This window comes from Malania oleifera, chromosome 11, assembly GCF_029873635.1.
Source record: "Malania oleifera isolate guangnan ecotype guangnan chromosome 11, ASM2987363v1, whole genome shotgun sequence".
NCBI classification, from domain to species: domain Eukaryota; kingdom Viridiplantae; phylum Streptophyta; class Magnoliopsida; order Santalales; family Ximeniaceae; genus Malania; species Malania oleifera.
The window spans coordinates 8,838,481-8,847,746 of NC_080427.1; positions in this window are offsets into that span (position 1 = coordinate 8,838,481).

Below are 9,266 nucleotides of genomic sequence, written 5' to 3' on the forward strand. Positions count from 1 at the left end.
ACTTAGATAGTGGATGCTCACGGCACATGACCGGCGACAAGGGAAAATTCACTTCAATTGTTCCCAAGGATGGAGGCAATGTGGCATTTGGCTACAATGCCAAAGGACGCATCATCGGGGTAGGTAAGGTTGGTAAGGATTCCTCTCCTACTATTGAAAATGTTTGGTTGGTTGATGGACTGAAATATAATTTACTTAGCATAAGTCAGCTGTGTGACATAGGATAGAAAGTATCTTTTGAAAATGACAAATGCATAGTAGAAAATAAAATAGATCACAAAGTTCTTTTTAACTGCTTATAGACATGAAAATGTCTATACCACCTTGTTGCAGTTATAGAACGTAGGAGCATTTGATTTTTCTTTCCTTTTGCTGGACTCTCCCTTCTCATTAGTAGAGTCTCTATATTTTTTAAATGGCTTCCTGTTCTTCCTGAAAAATCTGCTAAACTTTCTGGTTAGCATGGCCATTTCATCATCAGTGTCCAACTCACTGCACTCACTAGATGTGTTATTACATGCTTACAATGCAGTCACTTTCTTAGCCCTATTATGCTCATTAAGTATTTCATTTATGAACAATTCATAAGTAATCAAGGAACCTATCAATTCATCTAAAGTCATGGCCTTAAGGTCTCTATCCTCGGCAATGGTCGTAGCCTTGGCTTCCTAAACAGGAGGTAAGCCTCTAAGGATCTTCCTAATCATCTCAAATGTGGAATAGGTCTTTCCTAATGCATGCAGTGAGTTTGTGATGTGTGTGAAGCTAGTGTACATGCCCTGAATGGACTCACCTACATTCATCCTAAAGGCCTCATACTCATTGGTCAACATATCTATTCTACTGTCTTTCATATCTCTAGTACCTTCATATGTGATCTCTAACTTATCCCATATTTATTTTGTAGTAGAACATGTCATAATCCTGTTAAATTCATTTACGTCAAAACTACAGTATAAAATATTCATGGCAGTGGCATTAAGACTAACAACTTTCATATCATCATCATCATATTCATCCCCATTGTTAGGAACCCTAGCTGCACCCTCAGTTTTCATAGGGACATAGTTTCCCTTAGGGACAATCCTCCACACCTTCCAATCAGTATTCTAAAGGTAGATGAGCATCCTCTATTTCCAGAAGGTGTAATTAACACCACTGAAAACAGGAGTTCGTGTGGAAGATAGTTCCTCAGGGAAAGGGATCACAGAGCTATGAGCCATATGTGATCTTTTTGCAAAATAACAACTAGTCTATGCTACGTGGCTTTGATACCAATTATTAGCTTTACTGTGATCCCAAGAGTGGGTGGTGAATTGGTATTTTTAAAATTTAATCCCTAGGTCATCTCCTAACACTAGTATATTCACAACCCTATGATCAATCTAGTGTAAGTAAAGTAAATGTATACCAAAAAGTAAATAAAACAATTTAATCAATCACACAAACACTAGAAAGCTATAAAGAGAGGGTGACACACAGATATGTTATCGAGGTTCGGCCAATTTTCCTATGTCCCCGCCTTGGCTAACAAGCACAAGGATTACCACTATCACTTGCTCACTTAACTGGGTGGAGCAGCACCTATACAAACCAGGTCAATTAGCACAGTGTTGACCTCAACCTTTACACCTATCCTTACCGGGATGGATTACTGTCCTCTCAGGCCACGCCTGGAATTACTCAGATTTACAATCAAGTGGTACAATATAAAAGTGCTTTCACGTAAAGCAAATTTGTACCCAAATGTGTTCAATCACATACACCACAAATGACTTAATATGTAAGCTCAATGTGGTCCAATAGTTCAACTCTCAAATGTATTTTCTATCAGTGTAATGCATACATGAGAGTGTCAACAAGCAATCTTTGTATTTCAAGATGCTCTCAATCAAAGTGCTCAAATAAAGATATCACTCAAGTTTCAAATATTCCAAAGTGCAGAATATATCAATCACGTGAATAGTGTATATGCTTGGTTTGCAAGATATATGTAATCTTTGTATTCAGCAAAATGATATGTATATGAATAAATGTTGCAACAAAGACCAATTTCACAAACACAAATATCTTTTCACAGATACATCAATGTAAATCCCACAAGATATTTGAGTATGTTTAGAAAACATTTTGCAAGCTAAAACAAATACAAAACTTCCTAAGTTATTGCAACGAAAATGCAATACTCAGAAGTTTAGCAAAGTCTTCTTAGGATAAGCTTATGAGAAAAGCTCCCTAAGAATACTTAGGTAATACTCTCAAAAAAATCAGTTCAAACAATCAAACACTGAGAGCAAACCTTTTTGTATAAATACTGAAAACACTTACAAAGGATTTTGGAACTAAAGAAGGTAAGCTAGAGTGCTTTTAGAGAAAATTTGAGCAGTAGGATACTTTTGGCTTGAGAGAATTTGATTTGCTAATGCATCACTAATTTTTCCAAATGAAGGGGTATATATAGACACCCCATGAATTATGACCATTGGGGACCTATTGGGAATTATTAGGAAAGTTTAATTACCTTTTAATTATTTTAACCCTGTTTTAAAAAATTAACCACGGTAAAAAAATCAGGGCAACCCAAGAGGTCCAGTCGACCAGATCCATTTTGGTCGACCAAAGTTTATATGGTTCGATCGACCAGGACACTTTTGAACTGAAGTTTTGGTCAATCGAAAGTTCTTGTCCAATGGGCGATTTTCCATTTTTCCAAGGTTCGGTCAACCAGGCCATTTTGAACTGAATGGTTTGGTCGACCAAACAGTTGGGATTTGTCCCGAAGACCCTCTGTCGACTAGATAGTTGCAATACAAATTTGGCTCGATCGACTAGATGGTTAATTTGTTGACCTTAGGAGGTCTCGGTTGAATGGGAGATTTGAACTACACTGGTTCGGTCAACCGGGACCTTGGTCAACTGTTGACCAAGGCCAATTTCGGTCGACCGGGGTAAAATGAACTGCCTTGGCTGGTCGATCGAAAGTGCACAATGTGTGCATTTCGGTCCTATTTTGAATCACACAAACCCTATTCAAGTGCCTAACATTCATAGATGCAATGGTGTGTGTCCAAGGGTAATTTTTGAGTCCTTTTGAAAACACCAAAAAAATTCGGTGTCGGATGACCGAAGGGTAAACCCTAAGGACTTTCTAAGGTCACTTTAGGTTGTATTTGGTTTAAGCTTATGTATTATATCATGCATGTGATGTGTATGAGATTATTACAAACCAAAGACCTATTTACTATTACAGACCATTTACATGAATGAACTATATATATTACAACACAATGGTTTTCAATCTTTACTTGCTTTGTGCCCATCTCGATCTTGACAATTTTAGTTCCTGCACAAAACCTCAAATGCCCATTAGATATTAGGAGTATTTGTTATAATCAAAATTGGGCGTGACCTATAAGGTCAACATTCTCCCCTTTTTTAATGATGACCAATACAACAAGCAAAAATATAGGGTTAGCCCAAGAAGGTTCCCCCTCTCAATATGCATCCAATTTATTTTTAAATAGACATTTTACCCATTATTTTTGCCCCTTTCCATCTCCCCCTTTTGGAAACAGCAAAAAGGGCCATTTGACTTAAGACTCTAAGCAATAGATAAGTATTACATTTATACAAGAAGAATTTTGGAAAGATTTAGAAAAATTTTGGCAGAGTGCCGTTTGTAAATCGATTTTTCCAAAATAAATCCTGTATAAGATGTAACCCGTTTGAGTTTATATTTCCGAGCAATTTATCCACAACTACTCAAACAGTTCAGTATGGTCCAACAAGTAAATAAAGCTATCAAGATGATCATGAAGTGGCCAAGTTGTGCATCAAAAATGATAATCATTATTCATTCCTTTCAATATGATCATGCAATAGATATATATTTGACATGTGCACACAATCAATAATCAACTTTCACAAAGTCTAAAGCAAGAAGATAAGTCAACAATAGAATTAGTTTCTAAGACTTGGAAAGTTCTCATTCGAGAGCTTCCCTTAAATTTATACAAGTTATGAAACATTTAAGCTTAGGAAGCTTCTCTACTATGCATTAGGCCTAACTCATGTCTAATTTGTATAAACCTATCCTCGGGTAGTGGTTTAGTGAATATATCGGCCCACTGTTCATTAGTGCATACAAACTCAAGAGCCACATCTTCTTTTTGCACATGATCATGAAGGAAATGATGTCTAATCTCAATATGTTTAGTTCGTGAATGTGAGATAGCATTTTTAAAGATGTTGATTGCACTAGTATTATCACATTTAATCGGTATTGTTTCATAGTGCAATCCAAAATCCACAAGTTGTTGTTTCATATAAAGAGTTTGGGCACAACAACTTCCAACCGCAATGTATTCAACTTCGGCTGTGGATAAGGCAACTGAGTTTTGTTTCTTGGAGAACTAAGAAACAAGAGATTTTCCTAAGTAATGACAAGTGCCGCTAGTGCTTTTTCTATCAACCTTACTACCGGCAAAGTCTGCATCAGTATAACTAACAATCTCAAAAGTAGTATGCTTGGGGTACCACAAGCCTAATTCTATAGTCTCAACTAGATACCTAAGGATTCGTTTGACAGGTTTTAAGTGAGATTCCTTAGAGGCAGCTTGAAACCTAGCACACATACACACACTAAACATAATATCAGGCCTACTAGCAGTGAGATATAGGAGACTCCCAATCATGCCATGATACAATTTTACGTCAACAGGGATTCCTTGCTCATATTTATCAAGCTTGATGGAAGAGTTCATAGGTGTACCAAGAATTTTGCAATCTTCCAAATTAAATTTATTTAGCAAATCCCTGGTATATTTAGATTGGCATATGAAAGTTCCATAATTGGCTTGCTTAATTTGTAGCCCTAAGAAGAAACTAAGTTCTCCCATCATGCTCATTTCAAATTCACTTTGCATGCATTTGGCAAACTCATTACACAACTCATCATTAGTTGCTCAAAAAACGTAGTGTCAATCTTGCCACGGGTAAACCCATTTTCTAGTAGAAAACCACTAAGCCTCTTATAACAAGTTCTAAGAGCTTGTTTCAATCCATACAAGGCTTTAGATAGCCGGTAAACATGATCAGTATATTTATCATTTTCAAAACTGGGTGATTGTTCTATGTATACCTCTTCATTAATGTAGCCATTTAGAAAAGCGCTTTTAACATCCATTTGAAACAATTAAAATTTTTTAAAAGCAGCAAAGCCAAGTAGCATACAAATGACTTCTAACCTAGCAATAGGAGCATATGTTTCATCAAAATCAGTCCCTTCTTGTTCGTTATACCCTTAGGCAACTAGTCTAACTTTATTCCTAATTACTACCCCATTCTCATCTTTCTTATTTCTATTTACCCATTTAGTTCCAATGATGGTGTGCTCATTAGGCCTAGGAACTAAGGTCCACACTTTGCTCCTTTCAAATTGGTTAAGTTCTTCTTGCATGGACATCACCCAAGACTCATCCTCTATGGCTTCTTTAATATTTTTAGGTTCTTCTTGGAATAAGAAAGCGAAATGATTCACTAGATTTCTAAGGGAGGATCTTGTGGCTACACCATGGGATGGTTCACCTATGATTTGATCTATAGGGTGATTTCTAATGAATTTCCAATCTTTAGGCAACTCCTGATTTCCATTTTCATTATCTTCAAATGATTTTTCATTTGCTTCTTGATTTTCACTTGCATTGTTTTCAATAGACATTTTCTCTAAGCATTTTCTAATATCAATATCATCTTCATCATCTTTATTAGAAAATGGATTAGGCTCATCAAACACAACATGAATAAATTCAATGACAGTTAAAGTTCTTTTATTGAAAACCCTATATGTTTTGCTATTTAATGCATTTCCTAGGAAAATACTTTCATCGGATTTTGAGTCAAACTTTCCTAGATGTTCATTATCTCTAAGCACAAAGCATTTACAACCAAACACATGAAAATAGGAAATATTAAGCTTATGGTTGTTCCATAATTCATAAGGGGTTTTATTAATTGATGGTCTAATTAACACCCTATTCATAACATAGCATGCAGTATTAATGGCCTCGGCCCAAAAATATTTAGGTAGGTTATGCTCATTCAACATAGTTCTACCCATTTCTTGCAGTGACCTATTCTTTCTTTCTACTACACCAATTTTGTTGAGGTGTCCTAGGTGCAGAGAAGTTATGTGATATGCCCTCTAAGTCATAATATTTTTTTATGCTTTCATTTTTGAATTTCGTACCTCTATCACTTGTTATGTGAGTGATTTTATATCCTTTTTCATTCTGGATTCTCTTACAAAGTTTGGTGAATTGTTCACATGATTCATTTTTATGTGCAAGAAACAACACCCATGTGAATCTAGAAAAGTCATCCACAATTACAAAGGCATAAGATTTACCACCAAGACTTTGCACAGAATTAGGTCCAAACAAATCTAGGTGAAGCATCTCTAAAGATCTAGTAGTACATATGAATTTCTTTTTCTTAAAACTAGATTTTGTTTGCTTACCCATTTGACATGCATCACAAATTTTATCCTTTACAAAAGACATTTTAGGCAAACCTTTAACCAATTCTTTTTTAATAAGTTTAGAAAAAAATCCAAGCTAGCATGTCCTAAGCGTCTATGCCACAACCAACTAGCTTCATCTATAGCATAAAAACATGTTACTTGTTGTGAAGCTAAATTATCAAGAGAGGCAGTATAGACATTTTCATGTCTATCAGCAGAAAAAAGCACTTTGTGATCTGTTTTATTTTCTACTATGCATTTGTCATTTTCAATAGATACTTTATATCGTATATCACACAGCTGACTTATGCTAAGTAGATTATGTTTCAGTCCATCAACCAACAAAACATTATCAATAGTAGGGGAGGAATCCTTACCAACCTTACCTACCCCAATGATGCATCCTTTGGCATTTTCACCAAATGTCACATAGTCTCCATCCCTGGGAACAATTGAAGTGAATTTTCCCTTGTCGCCGGTCATGTGCCGTGAGCATCCACTATCTAAGTACCACCGGTCCTTGGAGGAGGACGATCTTAGGTATACCTGTAGAATAAGTTAAATAACTAATGCTGGTCCCCAAATTTTGTTAAGTCCACGAGGGTTAGTAGCAGGATCTCCCTTAACTACCCATACCTTCCTAATTCTAGCATGTTTATTCCTAAGTGGACAATCAAATTGAATGTGACCAATCTGTTTACATTCAAAACATCTTAATCTACACTTAGGTTCTTTAGGAGGAATATGAGATTTTGACTCACGTATAAAGTCTCCTAAGTAAAGATTAGGTCGTCTAACATTTTCAATACCATTAAAACCAAGACCCTCTTTACTTAAGGAGTTTCTTTAGGCACTAAGTAATTTTTCAAAAATTTCTTTGCCCTTAGTGAATTTAAAAATGATTTTGGAGCTATCCTCCAATTTCCTCTCAAACTCAACAATAGTAGCATCATTTTCTTTTAAAATAAAGGCATGCGAGGTTTTTGCCATATTAAATAATTTTGACCAATTTTCACATTTCTTTTTCAAATCATTATTCTCTTTGGTCATTTTTCATAAAATTTTGAAACACGAATATATTCAAACTATAATTCTCTAAATGTACGCATGCTGTCAGAATCACAATCAATAGATGAATAATAAGAAGATGATGAACTAGAAGACAATACCTCATCCTTGTGTGCCATCAAGCACAGATTAGCGACCTCCGTGTCACTGTGATCTGAATCCGACTCGTTGCTGCTGAATTGGTCCCATGAAGTCCTAGCCTTTAGGGCTTTCTTCTTTTTCTTAGCCTCCTTTTTCAACAGTGGGCAGTCGGGTTTGATGTGCCCCACCTTGTTGTAGTTATAGCACGTAATAGCATTTGATTTTTCTTTTCTTTTGCTGGACTCTCCCTTCTCATTAGTAGAGTCTCTATATTTTTTAAATGACTTCCTGTTCTTCCTGAAAAATCTTCTAAACTTCTGGTTAGCATGGCCATTTCATCATCAGTGTCAGACTTATTGCACTCACTAGATGTGTTATTAGATGCTTACAATGCAGTCACTTTCTTAGCCCCATTATGCTCATTAAGTATTTCATTTATGAATAATTCATAAGTAATCAAGGAACCTATCAATTCATCTAAAGTCATGGCCTTAAGGTCTCTACCCTCAGCAATAGTCGTAGCCTTGGCTTCCCAAATAGGAGGTAAGCCTCTAAGGATCTTCCTAATCATCTCAAATGTGGGATAGGTCTTTCCTAATGCATGCAGTGAGTTTGTGATGTGTGTGAATCTAGTGTACATGCTCTGAATGGACTCACCTACATTCATCCTAAAGGCCTCATACTCACTGGTCAACATATCTATCCTACTACCTTTCACATCTCCAGTACCCTCATTTGTGATCTCTAACTTATCCCATACTTATTTTGCAGTAGAACATGCCATAATCCTGTTAAATTCGTTTACGTCAGGACTACAGTATAAAATATTCATGGCAGTGGCATTAAAACTAACAGCTTTCATATCATCATCATCATATTCATCCTCAGTCTTAGGAACCCTAGCTGCACCCTCAGTTTTCATAGAGACATAGTTTCCCTTAGAGACAATCCTCCACACCTTCCAATCAGTATTCTAAAGGTAGATGCACATTCTCTGTTTCCAGAAGGTGTAATTAACACCACTGAAAACAGGTGTTCGTGTGGAAGATGGTCCCTTAGGGAAAAGGGTCATGGAGTTATGAGCCATATGTGATCTTTTTGGAAAATAACAACTAGTCTATGCTACGTGGCTCTGATACCAATTGTTAGCTTTATCGTGATCCCAATAGGGAGGTGAATTGGTATTTTTAAAATTTAATCCTTAGGTCAATCTCCTAACACCAGTATATTCACAACCCTATGGTCAATCTAATCCAAGTAAAGTAAATGTAGACCAAAAAGTAAATAAAGCAATTTAATCAATCACACAAGCACTAGAAAGCCGTAAAGAGAGGGTGACATGCAGATATGTTATCAAGGTTCGACCAATTTGCCTACATCCCCGCCTTGGCTAACAAGCATAAGGATTACCACTATCACTTGCTCACTTAACCGGGTGGAGCAGCACCTATACAAACCAGGTCAATAAGCATAGGACTGACCTCAACCTTTACACCTATCCTTACCGAGCTAGATTACTGCCCCCTCAGGCCACACCGGGAATCACTCATATTTAAAATCAAATTGTACAATATAAAAGTGCTTTCATGCAAAGCAA